The following is a 19,590-nucleotide window of genomic DNA, read 5'->3' as shown; positions in this document are numbered from 1 at the left end:
GCAAATATGATATAATAGGCATCACTGAAACCTGGTGGGATGAGTCTCATGATTGGAATGTAGAAATAAAAGAGTACAGTCCGTCCTCACCTTACGCGGGGGATCCGTTCTGGATCCCTCTGCGTAAGGCGAATTCCGCCTATGCTCAAGCCCCATTGGAAACAATGGGGCTTGTGCGCGACGGCGCGACGGCAAGGGCTTGTGCGTGGCGGTGCGGGTGCGTGCGGGGCGCAACGGGCACACCGCCCATTCAATTGAATGGGACGCGCCGCCCCTTCTGCCCTGCGCGTGCCCCGCGGCTTGAGCGCGTATGCTCAAGGCCGCGTATGGCGCGCCCGCGTATGGCGCAGGCGCACTGTATAATCTTTTTTAAGACAAATAGGCCAAATAGGAAAGGAGGAGGATTAGCACTATATGTCAGAGATATTTACACCAGTGAAGAGATCCAGAACGTCAATCTTGGAAGCCAGGTAGAGAGCATCTAGATAAAAATTAAAGGGGAGGGAAACAACAAGGGTGTTACAGTGGGAGTCTACTACAGACCCCCAAGTCAGATGGAGGAATTGGATGACGCCTTTCTCAAACAGCTGACTACACACTCAGAAAGGAGAGATGTAGTAGTAATGGGTGACTTCTACTATCCTGATACTGTATTTGCTGGAAGTCAAACTCAGCCAGTGTATCTTGATTTCAGTAAGGCCTTTGACAAGGTTTCCCATGATATTCTTGCAAACAAGCTTGTAAAATGTGGGCTAGACAAAGTAACTGTTACATGGATCTGTAATTGGTTGACTGTCCGAACCCAAAGGGTGCTCAACAATGGCTCCTTTTCATCCTGGAGAGAAGTGACCAGTGGGGTCCCACAGGGCTCTGTCCTGGGCCCAGTGCTATTCAACATCTTTATCAATGACCTGGATGACAGAATTGGGGGCATACTTATCAAATTTGCAGATGACACCAAATTAGGAGGAATAGCTAATACTCCAGAGGACAGGATCAAAATTCAAAATGACCTGAATAGACTAGAAAGATGGGCCAAAGCTAACAAAATGAAATTCAATACAGAGAAATGTAAGGTACTGCACTTAGGGCAGAAAAATATAATGCATAGATATAGGATGGGGGAGACCTGGCTGAATGAGACTACATGTGAAAGGGATCTGGGAGTCCAAGTGGAGCACAAGTTGAACATGAGTGAACAGTGTGATGCGGCAGCTAAAAAGGCCAATGCAATTTTAGCCTGCATCAATAAAAGTATAGTGTCTAGATCAAGAAAAGTAATAGTGCCACTGTATTCTGCTCTGGTCAGGCCCCACCTGGAATATTGTGTCCAGTTCTAGGCAACACAATTCAGAAAGGACATTGAGAAACTGAAGCGTGTCCAGAGGAGGGCGACTAAAATGGTGAAAGGTCTGGAAACCTTGCCCTATGAGGAACGACTCAGGGAGCTGGGGATGTTTAGCCTGGAGAAGAGAAGGTTAAGAGGTGATATGATAGCCCTGTTTAAATATTTGAAAGGAAGTCGTATTGAGGAGGGAGCAAGCTTGTTTTCTGCTGCTCCAGAGAACAGGACCCGGAACAATGGATGCAAGCTGAAGGAAAAGAGATTCCACCTCAATATCAGGAAGAACTTCCTGACAGTAAGGGCTGTTCGACAGTGGAATACACTCTCTCGGTGTGGAGTCTCCTTCCCTGGAGGTCTTCAAACAGAGGCTGGATGGCCATCTGTCGGGGATGCTTTGATTTGGATTTCCTGCATGGCATGCGGTCTCTTCCAACACTATGATTCTATGATTCTATGTACAACCCCCCAAAAATCCCCTCCATCCCCTCCTGCAGAGATCATGCAACATGTTGCTTTTTTCTTATACTAGCAGTGGACAAGGAGTTATCAATAAGAAACCATCAGGAAATAGGCAAGGTAGGATACACAGTGACAGAGGAATGGAGCACAATTGGAAGGCCACAAGCGGCCTATTGGGCCACAGTTTGTGCACCCCTACCCTACTAATATTGGAATGATAGGTGTTTATGAATCTCATCTTTGAGTCAGCAACCTTTTGATGTCATAGTCACAGTTGTACTTTTGGTGTTGTGCACATGATTTGCAGCTTTCCACAAGTGTAATAATTTCACATGAGCCTAAATCCTATTGTGAGTAGAGCCATTGGCTTTAGTAAAAAATGAAAGGCACGCTGGGTATGAAATAAGACAGGAAGGCAGAATTAAGGAGGACTATGAAAGAGAGTGCATGGGACCATCAATGGCACAAAAAGCCCCAGTGGAGATGTGTGATACCAAAAATGTAGAACTGGTATATTTTCATTCTCTTTAAACAATGTGATTTCAACAATACAGAGGCAATAACAAGGCTTCTGTCATAAAGTCTTGAGAGTTGGCCTTCTGACGTCTGTCCAACCTCCAAGGAAATACCTTATTTTTTCAATAGAAAAAAATCCTTAAAAAGATGGGAAACCACCAAATTATGGTGTTAGGGGAAAGATAATATGGCCTGAGAGCCAGTTTGGGGCTGTAGGAGGGCTTCATTCATCTCCAGTTCACTATCCCTGCTACCATGGCTGGTATTTGTTTTCTGTCATATCATGCAAGAGACCTGCCATTAAGAAATGTATATGCAGTGGTTGAAAAATTGTGGAACTCAAGCTGGTTACAACTTCACCAAGCCACCTACTTTGGCTTTCCCTGTTTTGTTCCATCCTCATCCAGTTTTGGCTCTGGTCATACCCACTGGTGATGTCTGGATGCCAACATTTTTTCAAACAAGGCAATGCAGGCCAGTAAGGTAGAAAAAAACAAGATTCTGCATTCTCCTTCTTTAGCTGGAGATGTCAGTAACTATACCTAAGGCAAAGACCTTTTTATTCAGGCAAACTTTTGGCACTTCACCCACTGCTGAGGAAAGGGCTTTTAATAGGAGGGTATACGTGTGCTGTACTTCCCCTGCTGTACTTTTTAAATTGCTTTTAATTCAGTGGTTGTTTTAATATGATAATCAGTTTAATTGTGTTTTAATACTGTAGTGCAAAAATTTAGTTGCTAGTCCCAGCTAGTCCTGTGAATCAATTACTTAATGGTAACTCAGCACTTATACAAGCCCCATGGAATCATTTGAATTCAATTCTCTCTCTTTTTTCTCAATTCCCTTCTAGTTGCAGCTGATGACTCCCTTGTCAATGGCTGCATCTGCCCTGGAGAAACAAAGTTCTGAGTCTAGTCACACATCATATGTGAAAAGGTAACTGTTTAAGTACATAAATACCGTATCAATTTTGAATCCACCAGAAGAGAGATACTGTAACCAACTATCTTGTAAATAAACTTTTGTTTTGTTTTGGCTCAGCGTGTGGTTGCTCAAAGTGATTTAAAGAAACATTTGTAAAATGCTACCAAGAGATAATAATTCCTTCCTTAATAAGGACACACCAGAAAGGGTGACAACAAAAAAATGGTGCCAAGCTGAGATGGAAGTTTAGAACCAGAGAGCTGGCAACAGAATAGAGTTCTAGTGTAGGTGGCACTAGAGGTGAGAACCATTGCATATTGGTGGCAGCAATGGGATAAAAAGACCCATTGTGCTGCCATCAGTGCAAAATAGTTGGGTGAGTAAGACTCACCTTCACATAAGTGGTGGCAGCAGTGGCACGGAGTGAAAGATTTTGAGAGATTTTGGCAGTGCCACATTGTCATCATCACAGTGGGAAAACTGGACTAAAAAGAAGAAAATAAACTGACTTAGCCCAGAAAGTGCACATCTTCAACTATGTGTGTAAACACACCAACACCAGAGTGTTTGTAAAGGAGTGATCTATCCTAATGCTAACCCTAAAGCTGCACATAAGCATCCCAATGTAGGTGCACATTTAAAAAGGACAGAGCTCTCGTAACCAAGCAGTCGGGGTAGCAATGCAAAAAAGTGAAAGTGTGACATCTCCAGTGCATATAAGTACAACATACACAAACCAGATAGTCCAAGATGGGGCATGAGGTGAAGGGGGAAGGGGGCATGTGGGGGCATGATTGTGCATTGACAGTGTTTATTGGGCACACCTATGCTCTGATGCCCTGTCCTGGTGGAGGATCACAGGTGTGACTGTGTGCACAATCAAAGGGGAAGCCATCCAATAGGATGGCAGTAGGCAGTCGCCCGAGATGTGTCTGTGCAACAGTGTGCATAGATGGTGTGGAAAAAATTACCAAAAAAGAAAACAAACCCCAGCAGTGTGGCTTAATGCCACACCATGCGGTTGTGGCATGCGCATGTGAGCCACCTTGGGAGCAGACGGTGCTGTCAGCAGGGTCTCGACCCACTTTTGGAAGAAGCAGTTTTGGGGCACTTTTTCCTGCCCATCTGCTTGACTGCCAAGTCTGGTCAAGATGAAGAAAGGAGACCACAGTACTAGAAGCTGCTATTGCCCAGGTAATCTACATCCCTACCCAGATGTGTCTGTCCTAGACTTAATCCTGTTACTCCAAACTAAAATGAATATATTAAATCACTGACTCACCATTTCAACAACTGCATACCCTCTAGCATTGCACAGATTAAAAACTGGAAATGTTTAAGTTGCCAGCTAGAGATCTGGTAACCCTGTTTCTTTCTTTCTCTCCTTTTTTTTTCTTTTCTTTTACTGTTTTCTACTGACACCACCTTTCTTTTTCTTTGTCATCCCTCTTTTCCTTTTTCCTCTTTCTTTCTGTCACCCTGTTTTTCTTCTCTGCCAGGCTGCCCCTCTTTCTCCCTACACTTTTTTTTCACTTTGTCATCTGCTGTTTCCCTACCACCATCCTACATGTCCTCCAGATTCTGTAGATGAAAACTGGGATGTGTGTGGCCAAATGAGGTGGCAAAAATGATTAATGAAAAAGAATACAGAAGCTAGAAGGCTGCAAAACTTTGCTTTTGCCTCAGCCTATTGGGAAAGGCATCTTCCCACCCCTTCCTCTTCTCTCTCCCTCCTCACTGAATCAAGCAGGTGAAAATTACTTTTCTTCTTTCAGTTCAGTTTGCAGCAACTTAGCTGAGGATAGTGAAAAGTGGGAGGATGTGGGAGGATGAAAGAGGAACAGCTGAAAAAGTGGGATGGCTGAGAATTAATCAGGACCATCCCTGACAAATTGGGACACCTGGAGGGTATGAAAGGAATTCATTTGGTCTGCTCTAACAACATTCAGCCTCCCCCCAGTATAACTGTGCATCTTCCCAGAGTTGTTGATGGGTTGTTCTAAGAATCCATTTCTTCTGGTCTTTTTTATCCTGAAACTGGACTTGGATCAAATAGTTCTTCAAATGAAGGGAACCTTCAAATAAAATCTTCTGTAAAATAGGTTCAGTATGTTCAGAGAGGTGTTAGGCATCAGAGACAGCAGACATACAACTTACTTTACAAAGATATAGCCATGTTAGTCTGTAGAATCAGTATGTAGAGAGATCTTGCAGTACTTTTGAGACAAACTGAAAGAAAGAAGATGCATCTGAGGAAGTAGACTGAAGTCTAGGAAAGCTCGTGCTGCCAACTTCTTTCTTTCAGTTAGTCTCAAAGGTGCTACAAGATCTCTCTACATACTGATTCTACAGACAAACACGGCTGTATCTTTGTAAAGTAGACTGTATGTGTTTGCTGTCTTTGATGCATAACATCTCTTGGCAGGCCTGGTCCATGTCGTGTCAACTTAAGACAGTCACATAACTACGTATTTCCACATCAAAGACTGCACCCAATTTCCATAAAGATTAGGAGAATGTCATGGCCTCGGTCTATATTGGTGACCACCAATATAACCCCAACTTTCTACATCCCTTTCTACACAGACATCAATTTTCTGTTTGAAATTTCACTTTAGGTCCCACAGTAGACATCAGTTTTGTACTTCTTTCTGAATTCTATGGTGTCAGTTATGAATAAATATGGCAAATAAACAAAAAACAATATGAGGGGAAAAAATTATACAGCAAGTTGCAATGGGACCTTGCACCACCTTTAAGACTAACTATGCAAAAGAAATTATAGCATAGGTTTTTGTATACTTGGTTTACTCTCCCAGATGCATGCAGGATCCATGCATCTTCTTTTACACAGTTAGTCTTAAAGGTGCTACAAGATGCAACCTTAGAGTGAGAAAGGGCTGACCCTGTTCATCTGAGAGTCTAAAATGAGGCAACTACTCCACTGAGGGCAGAGCTGGAAAACAGGTGTGTGTATCTAACCCCTTAGATTTTTTTGATTTGGCCCAATACGTCAGGGAACCCTAAGAAAGGGACTGTACTTACCAGTTCAGTTTGGGGGGGGGGGGAGAGAGGAGGGAGTTTTGTTAGGAATATGAAATCAAGCCCTTGAACAATATGATTTTAATATATGAATTTAGGAGGAAATGGGAGTGTGAATTCCTTGTGGTTCAGTTTGTATTATGGATTTATGTTTCCTTAGCAAGAGCACCATGAATGGTGGAAGGTACAACAAAGTATGCATATGGTGAAGGTGTGAGATTGTTGAGATGAACCTTGGTGGCTGGGGCACCTACACTGGTGAAATCATTGATCTTTAAGGATATTAAAAGCAGTAGCAGGTGATAGGAAAATATACTGCTTAAGACCCCAGAGAGCATTTGCTAGCCAGAGTTGACAATACTAGGAAAGACAAGCCACAGAGAGCTAGCACAGTGTAGTGGTTTGAGTGCTGGATTGGAATTCCAAGAGACCAGGGTTTGAATCCTCACTGAACCATAGAAACCCACTGGATGACCTGGATCTCAGTTATATGGTGGTTGTGCTGCACCACCTTTCTGAATACTCACTTTGAGCAATTAATTATTTTACCTGCAAATGTGCCTTTTTATTACCCCATTGTGCAACTCTCCCTTAACACATTTAAGGATTAGGGTAAGAGAGATAACATGCTGTAATGATTTAAGTGTTGTATTAGGACTGTGAGAGACCAGGGTTCAAATCCCTGCTCAGCCATGGAAACCCACTAGGTGATCTTGAGACAGTCGTGCTCTCTCAGCCTCACAGGAAGGCTGTGGCAAGCCACCTTTGAATACTTCTTGCCCAAAAAACTCCATCATAGGGATGCCACAAATTAGAAGTGGCTTCAAGTCACACAATCACAACAAAACTGTTTTAAATTTTGATGTAGGCTTTTGAGATTACCTCTGATAACTGTTGAGCAGCAAGATTTCTGCAAACAGCTCCTCCTATACAGCTGCTCTGTGGGGTGCATGGAACATTTGGAAACTGTTTATAGAATATGCAATATTGTTGTTGTTTTTTAAGGGTGTATGCATCTACAAATTGCTGAACTTTTATCATTGTATTTGCAACATTCATTTATAAACTGCTCCCTTAGAATTCCAAGAAGTGGTACATGTCTGCACACCTTCCAACTCTCCTAATTTTGCTGGGACAGTCCTGATTAATCCTCTGTCATCCCACCTTTTCAGCTACTCAGTTTCTCTCTCTGCCTCCTACTTTTCCATTTTGTCCTCAGCTTGCTTTAACTGCTGAGTACTGAGTTCAAAGGGCAAAATCTAGGTTGCAGTGGGGAGAAGGAGAGTAAGGGGCCAAATCCTGTCCTTTAAGGAGGATCAAGCAAAAGCAAACTGCAACAGACTCTCATAGCTTGTGTGTTTTCCCTCTTTAATAACATTTGCCATCTTGACTGCACTCTGACGATTCTTGGCCATATGTGTCCTGGTTTTCATTTCTAAAATGTTGGAGAGCATGATGTAGGCCAAAAAGTAACTTTTCCCTGTTTTGTGAAAGATGGACTGAACCTGCATTTTGTGATTTTGAGTGCATGCAGCCTTCAGCTCAAAAAGTTAAAAACTGTCCTTGTTTCCAAGTGCATTCGTGCCCAAAGGCCCTGATCCTTACACATCTCCCGAATTAACCACAAGCGAAGCGGGAAAGGAAGGAAACTCTGTGAAAACACACCCAATCTAGTTCCCAGCTCCTGCCCTTTCTCCCCTGCTTTTCCCACCCCTCCCCTGCCTTTCTCACCTCCCAGGTCCTCTCCATCTTCTCCACAGGTGCTTTTTCTTTTCTTTTCTTTTTTTAATTTCCCTCTGAAATGATGTAACTTTAATTAATTTTAATTGCTTGATTCATTTAATTGAAACACTGGGGGGAAATTAAAACAAGCACCCATTAAAGTGGTGTAATTAACACCAAGGCTGCCATGCAAGCCGACCAGAGCAGAGCAAAGAAAGTCTGCACGTCTTGTACTTCTGAGTCACAATAGAAATCCTTCTTCTCACTCCCCCTCCTGACACATGTGACGTTACAGTGCACCAGCCCTCAAGGAGGTATGTCAAGGAAGGTGTGGTTGCAGAAAGTGCTTCAGAGCAACAGGCAGAGAGAGGTGCTTGGAGGGGTGGCTGGTTAGACTTTTCAGTTCTGCAATGCTTGTCTGACCCAACTGGGTGAGCTTCTTCATTTTCTTTTGGAGCAGTGATTCCCAAACTCAGGTCCTCAAGGTAATTGGGACTACAGTACCCAGAGGTTTCTTCCTGCACTGGGCTGCAGTTACACAGCCAGACTCTGCCTAGCAATCCCCCACAGCAGCAGAACTTTACATTTCTATACCACTTCATAGTGAACTGTTTACTCTCTAAGTGGTTTACAGCCTGTCAGCCAATTGTCCCCAAAAAGCTGGACACTCATTTTACCAGACTATGAAAGGAAAGAAGACCGAGTCAACCTTAGAGCCCTGGGATCAAACTCATAATGTTGTGGTTGCAGTACTGACATTTAACCACTGCTCCATCTGGGCTCCATCCCTTTGTCCTCCATCCACATCCCCTTGTCCTCCAAACACTAAATTTCCTGGGGAACCTCAGAGCATCCATAACTCTATAGTATGCAATATAGGCTGCCAGCCACTGCAAGTAAGTAAATAAGTATATAAATAATATGAAGATTATGTTGATGGTGTGGTTGGGCATGGGGAGGGGGGCATTAAAGGTGCAGAATATATACATAAGCAAAATACAGAGTTATTCAGTTGGTCCTCTTTATCCATGGATTCAAGCATCCATGGTTTGAAAATATTCAAAAAATATATAAATTCCAAAAAGCAAACCTATAAGGGACGCCATTGTATTTAATGGAACATGAGCATCCCTGGATTTTGGTATCCACGGGAGATTCTGGAACCAAACCTTAGCAGATACCAAGGGTCCACTGTACTTCACTGTATCACCAACAGGATTCCAGACATTCTTCTCTCCCCACCATCACCACCACCATTGCTCCAGTTGGTTGTGACAGGCTGTGTGAAAAGGAAGGGTGTGTGAGAGAAGACAATGAACCTTTCTGCATGTTCAAGCATCCTGTGGAGGATGGAGGGAAAGCGAAAAAGGCTCTGGGCTTGGCCCATCCCTCTGAGCTCCACCCTGATCCCGCCCAATGTTCTGTGAGATCATTTCTTCAAGGGGAAGAAAGAAGAAATGAATTTGTGGGCAATTTTTTTCTCTCACTCTCTCCATGTGGAAAATGGGCCAGGGTTTTGTGCAACTCCTAATTGCTGCAAAGGTTGCCAAGTTGACAGTGGAGAGGCAGGATTGTTCAGAATGGTTGCTGTTAAAAAGGAGGGAGACACCCTGTTATGTTTCTGTTTTTTGGAATAAGAGCACTGGATGTAAGTAATATAGAGCAGATCCCTATTATAACAAAGGAAATCCCAGTGGGGGAAGGATATGCAAAGCTGCTGCTACTTCTCCTCCTCCCCCTCCTCCTCCTTCTATTTATGATTATTGCAATTATTATTATTACAGTTGGCCCTCCACATTTGCGGCTTTGACTTTTGCGGATTTGATTATTTGCAATTTTGATTAATATGTTCTCTCTAGGAATCTCTAAGACCTCCAGTGCAATTATTCTGGACGCTGACCATAGAGTTGTGCTGGAGAACCTAGAAGTTCATAGAGAAAACACAGCAAATGGGGATAGACCACCATGTTATTATCATCAGCATTATCATAGCACAACCACACCATCAGCATAATCTGCATATTATTTATATACTTACTTACTTACTTACTTGCAGTGGCTGGTACAGTTACAGAGTCATACTCTTCAGTTATGGATCCATAAATGCTCCATATTCAGCCATGCTCTGTATTCACAACTGCTTCATTATTATCATGATCACAAATCCAACACCCAAGAAAAATCTACCTCAGCAGCCACTTCAAGCAATGAAGGTCTGCTTTGCTCTGCTAGAGAACAGCGCACAGCAGGATGGTGTTTTAACCTCCTTCCACCAGTGATCTGTGGTGCACCAATCAGAAGCAGGACCCTCCATCGCAACTCCTCATAGCACTGCAGATCACTGGCAGGTGGAACCTAGAAACGTCATTATGTTGGACATTTATTGCTAGAAAAAGATATTTTCATTGTTTGATGTGACTGCTGGATGTCGAGGTAGGTTTGTGGAGTTGGGTTAAGAGATGAAGCATAGTTATGCATTGGCATCTATGTCTGTGTTGTAGGAATTTGGCATCAGTTTACACCCTGCTTTTGTCCCAGCACAGAAACCATTAACAGTATATATTGAGTGAAATCAATTCTTTGAATAGCAGTCCTGGTGTTGTAAAAATAATTTCATTCATATCCAAGTAGACTAGCATCCTGTTAGTGCCATATACAAGTTTAAATGCAGGTCAGTGAAATATGCAGGTGCCTGTGGATATCTTCTTCTTTTTTTGTCATTTCAGAGGTTGGTATTCCCATTCTCCCTCTGCAATGACCAACTCTCTCAGACTTACCATGAGGTGCTGTACCAACAGACATTCCAAAGCTGTATGGCTGCAATTTATCATCCTCTCAACATATTGTAAATATCTCATGTGGAGATACACTACTCCGGAACTATGCAACCTCCATGCAGGATAGCAATATTGGGCAAAATTACCAAGTGTCATTGTGAAATGCACAACTGCAGTGTGCAGTGTGAAACTACAGCATATAATGTGCAATGTGAAACTGCAACTTATAAGGTGAAATTACAATATGAAACATGAAACTGCAATGCACAATGTGCAGCTGCAATGCACAACTGAAATGAGCAGCTGTGATACACAGTATCAAATACAGTACGCAATGTGCAACCACAATGTGCAACATTGTTGTATGCACAACAGTTTTCACAGCTATTGGCGGAATATGACTGTTGCGCTAATCATTTGTCCTGTATTTTTAGCATGAGTTAACATAGATATGCTACCAACAGGATGCTAGCCTATGTCCTTATAGCCAGATGTGACAAGATTGCATCACTCCCTGAGCCCTCTGCAGGATGTTGGCATATATCAGCAGATGATATTTTCAGTCTGCATCTGGCTATGGGAACACAGCCTTCTTTAGTCTCCCCACTCCTCCACCAAGAGGGGTCTGCAGTGGCTCAAGTCCAGGGATGTTGAATGGGAAGCTGTATACAGGACTACTATGCTACTATACAGGATTCTGGCTGAGGTGTGGGGAAAGCCAAAGGTTTTCAAAAGTACAAGAAATCTTATGTTTGGGGAAGAAATGTAATGTGAAAGAGACTGACAAACAGGCCAGTGAAGGCTGGGCACACCAAGTAGGCATAGAATGATGAGAGACTGTTGCGCGGTGGAAAAAAACAGAAGAGAGAGGGGAACAGAAGGGAGAGTCATATAAGAATGGGTGGGTGGATGGATGGATGGACGGACGGACGGACTGTAAGTTGATCAAAACCAGTTCAATATCTTCCAGCTTGCTGTTATTGTTATACCCTCTATGGGTACAGGATGCTTGATTCAGGATGTGAATTTTCACTACATTTACACAAGGAAGAATGAAAAAGTCTAAATATTTTCTCACCACTGGGGCCAATTAAAAGAGTGTTCACATTTTTAATTTCAATTTTAGTTTTCCCATTTCTTTCCATTTCAGGGCTTCTTTGAGAAAATTTCACAAATGGGCATCTATGCAAAAAGAAAAGAAAAAAGATTGACATAAAATTCAACATTTAGGGGCAAAAATCATGGCTTTCATCATTTTGGTGACATGTGTAGGTGTTATGCATATGTGATTTTGGGGTCTTTCCAGGAGGGGTGTTCACAATTCCTTCTGTGCAATGACCAACCTTCATGGAGAACCTACCTTTTGACTCCATCCCTGCCCTGAGGAGTTTATGATTTAACATTCAACACAGAGTGGCAACAAAAGAAAAGAAAGGAGTGGAAGAATAATCATAAAGTTTAATCACTGGTAAACTGCTATTTTCCACATTTCTATATATGATAGTGAAATCTGGACAGGGAAGAAAATGTAGTGTTGAAAGACAGATAGTGTGGACTGCTAAAAAGACAAACAAGCCTGAATTCTCCTTAGAAGCCAAAATGACTAAACTGAGGCTATCACACTTTGGACATATCATGAAATAACATCACTCATTAGCAAAAATGATAATGCTCTAAAAATGATGAAGGCAATAGGAAAAGAGAAAGGCCACATTTTAGGTTGATAGACTCAGTGAGCAGGGAAGTTGATAACAGGGACACTCATTCATAGGTCGAATTCATGGCAGTTAAGAACAAACTGCTTAGCACAGATTTGCTATCAGTTTGCTTTAAAAAGTGAATTCAGGTACAATGTTCTGCTTCTCTCACATCCATTTCCTGAACCCCAACATCTGGGAGCTATTCTAAATTCTCTGTAATAATTTTACCAACTGCTGTTATCCTGCCTGGCAACTGTGCTTTCTGAGTAAAAGCGAAGGACATGGGGATTTGTTAGAGCATGCATTCCTGGGATTTGTGTCTCTGTCTGTTAAGCAACCTGTCAATATTAATCAGTAGCCATGTTGTTTTCATTAAGGGACTGTCCTTAAGCAAGGAACAGCTCAGGGGCTAAGTGGGGGAATGCCATTTTTCAGCAGAAGGATCAGAGACGAGGCATTGAAGAGGTCTTAGCTGGGAGCAATCTGATCATTGTGCCTTGTAGAATTCAAAGGAACAAATATGGCAATCAGAACCTATAACAGCCCCATTGACAACTGGGGCCCTCACATCTACTCATATATATTCCAGCAGTATTACACGATGTAACAATAACAGCTAAAGATTTAGATCTCAAGACATTGTCTTTCTCTATTCTTCAGGTTTAGGGGGAGAAATTTCAGAGTGAGGCTTGGAAAAAAATGTGTTTGTACATGTGTGTGCATTACTTCATGCGTTAAACTTTGTGCTTTCAATATGAAAGACATAACTGGGCATTTGTGGATTATTCTTAAAATATAAATGGTGCTTTACAGACTGCCCAAAAGAGCAGTCTGCCGGCACCCGTGTTTGCTGCACGAGGGAACCACAGCGGACATACTGCATGGTTCTCCAACACAGCAAGAAGAACCCGCAAAAAGTGGGTTCTTCTTGTGGCGACGTTGTGACATCTCAAGGCGCCAATGGCGCCCTTGCAGCATCACAAGGGCAACAAGACGTGCGGACACTAGCCATCTGTCATGTCAAAATGGCGGTGCCCATCTGTATAGGGCGCCACCATTTTGACACCCTCATTACGTGCAAGGGGCAAGGCGCATCAGGAAGTGCCACCCCTCACGCATAACAGTGGCGCTCAATAGGGCCTGTCTGGAATGTGCCTATGTTTAATAACTACGGTAGCAAAACTAAAAACTGGAGAGGGCTGCTCTACCTATAATGGTTGTATAGAAAAGGGAATTTCAGTAGGTGTTGCTTATCACACATCCAGGGAACAAACAACTGCTGCTGAAATGGTGGAGTCTCTGGCTAGCCTAACAAAAGCTACTACTGCAGTAGAGGCATATCTGTCCTATGCCTACAAGCAACAAGTAACCAGAGTGACAGATTCTCCTAAGAGAAGCAGCTACAGGGAAGTCAATCCAGTCCAGGTCATGCATGGATGACCCAAGAAGATGAAGGGAAGCACAGGTGAAAGGTCTCATTCAATCCAGTGCTCATTCCACAAAGCCAGCAGTTTAGATATCCAAAGCTCGAAAGGGATGAGACAAGGAGTTATTAAGTATAGCCAGTCCAGGGGTCAAGAATTCCAGGATGCACAGGAAAGCCAAGAGCACAGTTCCTCACAGATGTTGAATGGTTGCAAACAGTGAGAATTCCCAGCCGCTGCTGGGAGATTTCTAGGTGATTGTCTCTGGATGCCAGGTGCTTGATTCCTCAGCATCTTCTATTTTACAGATTCCTACAAGTTTCTCCTTCTCTCTTTGCTAGGCCTCGAAGGCTTCAGGGGCTGCCAAGTCATGCTGTAGAGGGAGCCCCTCAACTGTTTCGCCCACCAGCATCTCAAATTTTGGAAAGGAGTCTCTGAAGGCAGAACATCCTTGCAATCCAATTCCTCTCCATATTCCTGGCATTCCATAGGGTGAGTTATGACAATGGTTCAATCTGCACTGCAGAAATAATGCAGTTTGACACCATTCTAACCGCTATGACTCAATGCTAAGGAATTCTGGGATTTGTAGTTTTATTAAATATTTAACTTTCTCTCTCAGAGAGCTTTGGTGCCACAACAAACTACAAATCCCAGAATTCCATAGCACTGAGCCATGGCAGTTAAAGCGGTGTCAAACTGCATTATTTCTGCAGTGCAGATTAGACATGTAGGCAGGACTTCAGAAGGCCCAGCTCCTGGATGCCAACCTACAAGGGCCCAGGGCTGGTACCTGCTCCACCCCTCCCAGTGCCTACTATGGGGAGAATGAACATGGTACTGTGATTGTCTCACTCACTTCTCCCACACTTGCTTGACTCCAGCAGACATTCTTTAAAAAATATCCATGCTCCACTTCAGTCCTGCCTTGTGTCACCAGCATGCAAGCAGGGTTATCAGAACTGCTGCCATTACCGCCATCTTCCTCACCTCCTCTTCCTTCCATGGCAGGAAGGTGAAAGCAGAAGCAGCTCTGTGGATTTGCTTGTATTCCATGCACTACTCTGTTTCTGCAACATTGAATTGACTGTGGGCATTGCTCATCCAACAAAAATATCCAACAGCTTCAATAGAGGAACTAATGTATGCATGAGACATCAACAGGATTCCCTTGACAGATAGATGCACGTGTACCCTTCCCCTAGTCTCTGGGCCTTTCACCCTACATAATCTGAATTAACATGATTCCTTCCTGTGAAATCCTGGGATCTGTAGTTTCCTGAGCTGTTTACAATTCTGTTTCAGAAGTTCCTCCCCAAACCAGAAACACCAGGATTCCATAGAATGCAGGCATGGCAATTGTAATGGTATCAGACTGGTATAATTGTGTCATATGGAGCTTCCTGCAAAGCAAAGAGAAGAAAAAGCAGGTGGAGTTCAGTGAAATACAAGGTAATCAAGACAAAGGGATTGTCACAATCCTAGTTAGGTGCCACTCAGAAGTCGTCTGAGAGGTGTATATAATCTGCGACCTGCCTATATACACACTCAAATGTGCCACTAACTTTCTTAGTTGGGCCCGAACAGACAGGCCAAAATAAAGCTGCTTCAGGTCACTTTGGAGGTATGCTGTTTAAATATCACACATTTTAAGAGGCCAGAAGCAGCACCAAAGCAGCGCTCTAATCCTTAGGACTGGAGCGTGGCTTTGGCATGGCTTCCAGCCTCTTAGGGTGCATGCATCATTTACTTTTAGAGAATGCTTTCCCAGCCAAAAGGCCGAGAAGCGATCATTTAAACAGCATACCTCCAAAGTGACCTGAAGCAGCTTTATTTTGGCCTGTCTGTTTGGGCCCCTAGTTGCTACTATTTGGCTGAAACAGGTTTAGATTACCTCTTTGAAATTGGATATCTGAAGTTATACCCTTTGCTCCCATGCCAGTGGGGTGGTGGGTCCAATCTCTGTTTTCAACTGAACTTAAAGGACCTATCCAAGGCCTTATCCTGTTCTGGAAAAAAGGTGTTTGTGCCTTACTTTAGGACTTGACAGATCGCCCCTTCTAGTGCCAGATCGGGACTGTGGCAATTACATGCCATAGCCCCAGTCTCTTCTTTCCACAGCACAAAAAGAAGGGGCAAAAACAGCTCTTTTTTGGGCCCCAAAAAAGTGTGCCATAGCCACTGGCACATAGCGTTTCTGTGCTCCTTTGGCTCTGCGCCATGTAGACACAGTGCCAGAGGAGCGCTGTGCGCTGTATGGTGCAGCATGTGATATCATGCCAGCTTGGGTTGGAAGTCGGGGTGTGTGTCATGTAGATGCCCTGACTCTGCCCCCAGGCTGGTCTTAATGTCTGTACAGCCCAATAGATCCTGTAAAGTTCAGATTAAATCCCAAAGCAGGTTCTCCACCCCACTGACACACAAACTTCCAGCTGCTACTGAGTGATGCCCTTGGTACAGAACTGCATATAACAACATGTTTGTGATTCAATATCCTGGATTGTTTTCTTTCAGCTTCTACTTTTCTTTGCATTCTAAGTCTAGATTTTTAGGGTGAGCAGCCCTCCTGAGTTGTGAGTCACTCCAGCTGGCTGAAGGATTCAGCTCTCCCACTTCTCAATTCATTAATTGCCACACAATTATATTAATCAAAATAATTGTCATGCCCCTGCAGCATGTAGTTGGTTCCTAATAGGGCTCTTGGTGCGAAACAGGTTTCTTTTCCCTGCCCGACATCATTCCACAGACCAGTTCTTCTCTATCTCTCTACCTCTCCACATTTTTAATATAACTTTACCTTCAGACCTTGCCAGGTCTGCTATACCTCCCAGGTCTTGGACTTCATTTGAGAGACAAAGGCCCTCTGAGGACACATTGGTGTATTTATTTTATTCAGTCTTCCAACTGCATGTTATTGAAGTGGCAAGGTGCCAGAGCTGAGGCACTCCAGGCAGTTTGCAAGGCCCACTGACACACCCTCCTATGCACAGCACAGCCTACCCAGAAGCTTTAAAAATCTAGTTTCAAGAAGCTGTGCTCACATAGACTCATAGAGTTGGAAGACACATCCAGCCAAACCCCATTCTGCCATGCAGGAATACACCATCAAAGCACCCCCTGCCAGTTGTCCATCCAGCCTCTGTTGAAAAACCTCCAAAGAAGGAGATCCCACCACTCTCTGAGGCAGCATTTTCCACTGTCACACAGATCTTACCATCAAGGTTCTTCCTAATATTTAGGTGGATTCTCTTTTCCTGTGGCTTGAATCCATTGCTCCATGTCCTAGTCCCTGGAGCTTCAGAAAACATGCTTGTTCCATCCTCAGTATGGCATTCCTTCAAATATTTAAACATGGCTATCATGTCACTTCTTAATCCTTTCTTCTACAAGCTAAAAATACCCAGCTCCATAAGGACCTTATCACATGATGATTTTTGCAACTCCAGTCCGAAGCCATCCTGGACCCAACCTTGCGAATTCACATTATTACATGATAGATTATCACACATGATTGCTTTCTATGGGGAGTCATTCCAAGCCTGATCCTAAGTCAGTCCAAAGTCACTCCTGATGTAGGTGAATTTGCTGAACTAGCAAATTCACAAATCTTTTCCCAAGGTCAATTTGAATCCAATTCGAATTGGTCTTGCTGTGAAATGCAACTTTGCTTCAGTCCTGGTACACCCCCCCCCCCAATCTCCAAGGTGCCACATTTCCCATGATGCGATTTTACTTCCTTTGCTGCCGGTACCCCTTTTGTTTCTGGTGCTGCTGAGGGGGAAAAGCGGTTGTTTCCGATGTAGCTGGGCTATCCTTCGGGGGGGGGGGGGGGGATGAATATAACCTTATATTCATATATAACGTTTTAACTTTGGGCCCATTCACACTGAGGTGGCTGGGAGGGATGACAAGAATGGAGGCGGCAATTGGAGATGGCTGGGAAGCAGGAGAAGAACGGAAAAAGCAATCAGAGGTGGCTGGGAGGGATGACAAGAACGGAGGCGGCAATTGGAGGTGGCTGGGAAGCAGGAGAAGAACGGAGGGAGCAATCAGAGGTGGCTGGAAGGGTGACAAGAATGGAGGCGGCAATTGGAGGTGGCTGGGAAGCAGGGGAAGAACGGAGGAAGCAATTGGAGGTGGCTGGAAGGGTGACAAGAAAGGAGGGGCAATCAGGAAGCAGAAGAAGAACTGAGGGGTATGTATATATATGTATATATATATGTTTTATATATGTGTGTATCTATCTATCTATCTATCTATCTATCTCTATCTATCTATAGATAGATATAGATATAGATATAGATATAGATAGATAGATATATACATACATAGATGCACATGTATGTATACTCGAGACAACACATGGCGGGAGTTGTGGGCATTACTAAATTGTTGAAATAGAATAAAAATAGAAGGGAAGAAGAAATGCGAAGCAATCATTCACGTGAGGCTAGCATTCACAGGAAACAGGAAATGGCCCCCTTCTTCACCCCAGAAGTGTAAAAGTTCTCGATGCGTTCAGAGCCCCACTGAGCATGCACAAGGGTGCCAATTCGAATTGTTGAACTTCATGGTATGTACTGGTGTGATAATTTATTTTGCACTCGCTCCGTTTTGCCTCAGGAATGACCATAATTTTGCTCTTCATGTGTGATAATTAATCACGTGAATTGGCGTGGATTCAAATTGAACCTACTTCCCCTTGCCTTTGGAATGGCTTTGGATTAGAGGTCCAATTTTCACATGTGATAAGGGCCACAGTCTTTCCTCATACACCATGGTTTCCAGACCTTTTACCATTTTGGTTGCCCTCCCATGCACAGCACAGCCAGCTTGTCAATATCCTTCTTGAATTGTGGTGACCAGAACTGGACACAGTATTCTGGCTAAGGTCTGACCAAAACAGAATAGAGTGGTACTATTATTTCCCTCAATCTAGACACTATACTCCTATTAATGCAGCCTATGATCATATTGGGGGGGTTTTAAGCTGCTGCATCACACTGTTGACTCATGTTCAACTTGTGGTCTATGAAGACTCCTAGATCCCTTTTACATGTACTGTTGTCAAACTAGGTGTTACCCATCCTATATATCTGCATTTCATTTTTTCTGCATAACTGTAGTACCTTACATTTCTCTCTGCTGAAATTCATTTTGTTAGTTTTTGGCCCAACTCTCTAATGTTAATGTCATTTAGAATTATGATCCTGTTCTTTGTGGTACTGGCGACTCTTTCTATTTTGGTGTCATCTGTATATTTGATAAGCATGCCCTCTATTTAATCTTCCAAGCCATTGATAAAGAAGTTGAATCTCAGGCTCTGTGCAGATTGCATGGGGGCATTTATCCTGAGAAAATGCAAATTGCTGTGCTGATGGATATCAGGTTTGTTGTTCCCATTTTGCTTTGGGTTCAGGAATCTCTTCAAGTCATTGCATCCCCTTTGTCATTCACATATGCCATCATTTTGGAAGAAAGCAGAGCCACCTCCATTCCCTTGAATAATACAGAGCAATCCAAATTAATTCAGAAACTTATTCATGCTACCAGAGATGTGGATTGATGCAGATTTTTCAGGAAAACTCAGGAGAAAAAACAGTATCAAATATTCGGGGTTCAGTAGGGGTTTTGCCATCCTCCCTCCCTCCCACTGCAAAAGTGCATCGAGTACATTCAGG

Source organism: Sceloporus undulatus, chromosome 5 (assembly GCF_019175285.1).
Source record: "Sceloporus undulatus isolate JIND9_A2432 ecotype Alabama chromosome 5, SceUnd_v1.1, whole genome shotgun sequence".
Taxonomy (NCBI): domain Eukaryota; kingdom Metazoa; phylum Chordata; class Lepidosauria; order Squamata; family Phrynosomatidae; genus Sceloporus; species Sceloporus undulatus.
The sequence above is the reverse complement of the archived record's forward strand: the minus strand, read 5'-3'. Positions refer to the sequence as shown.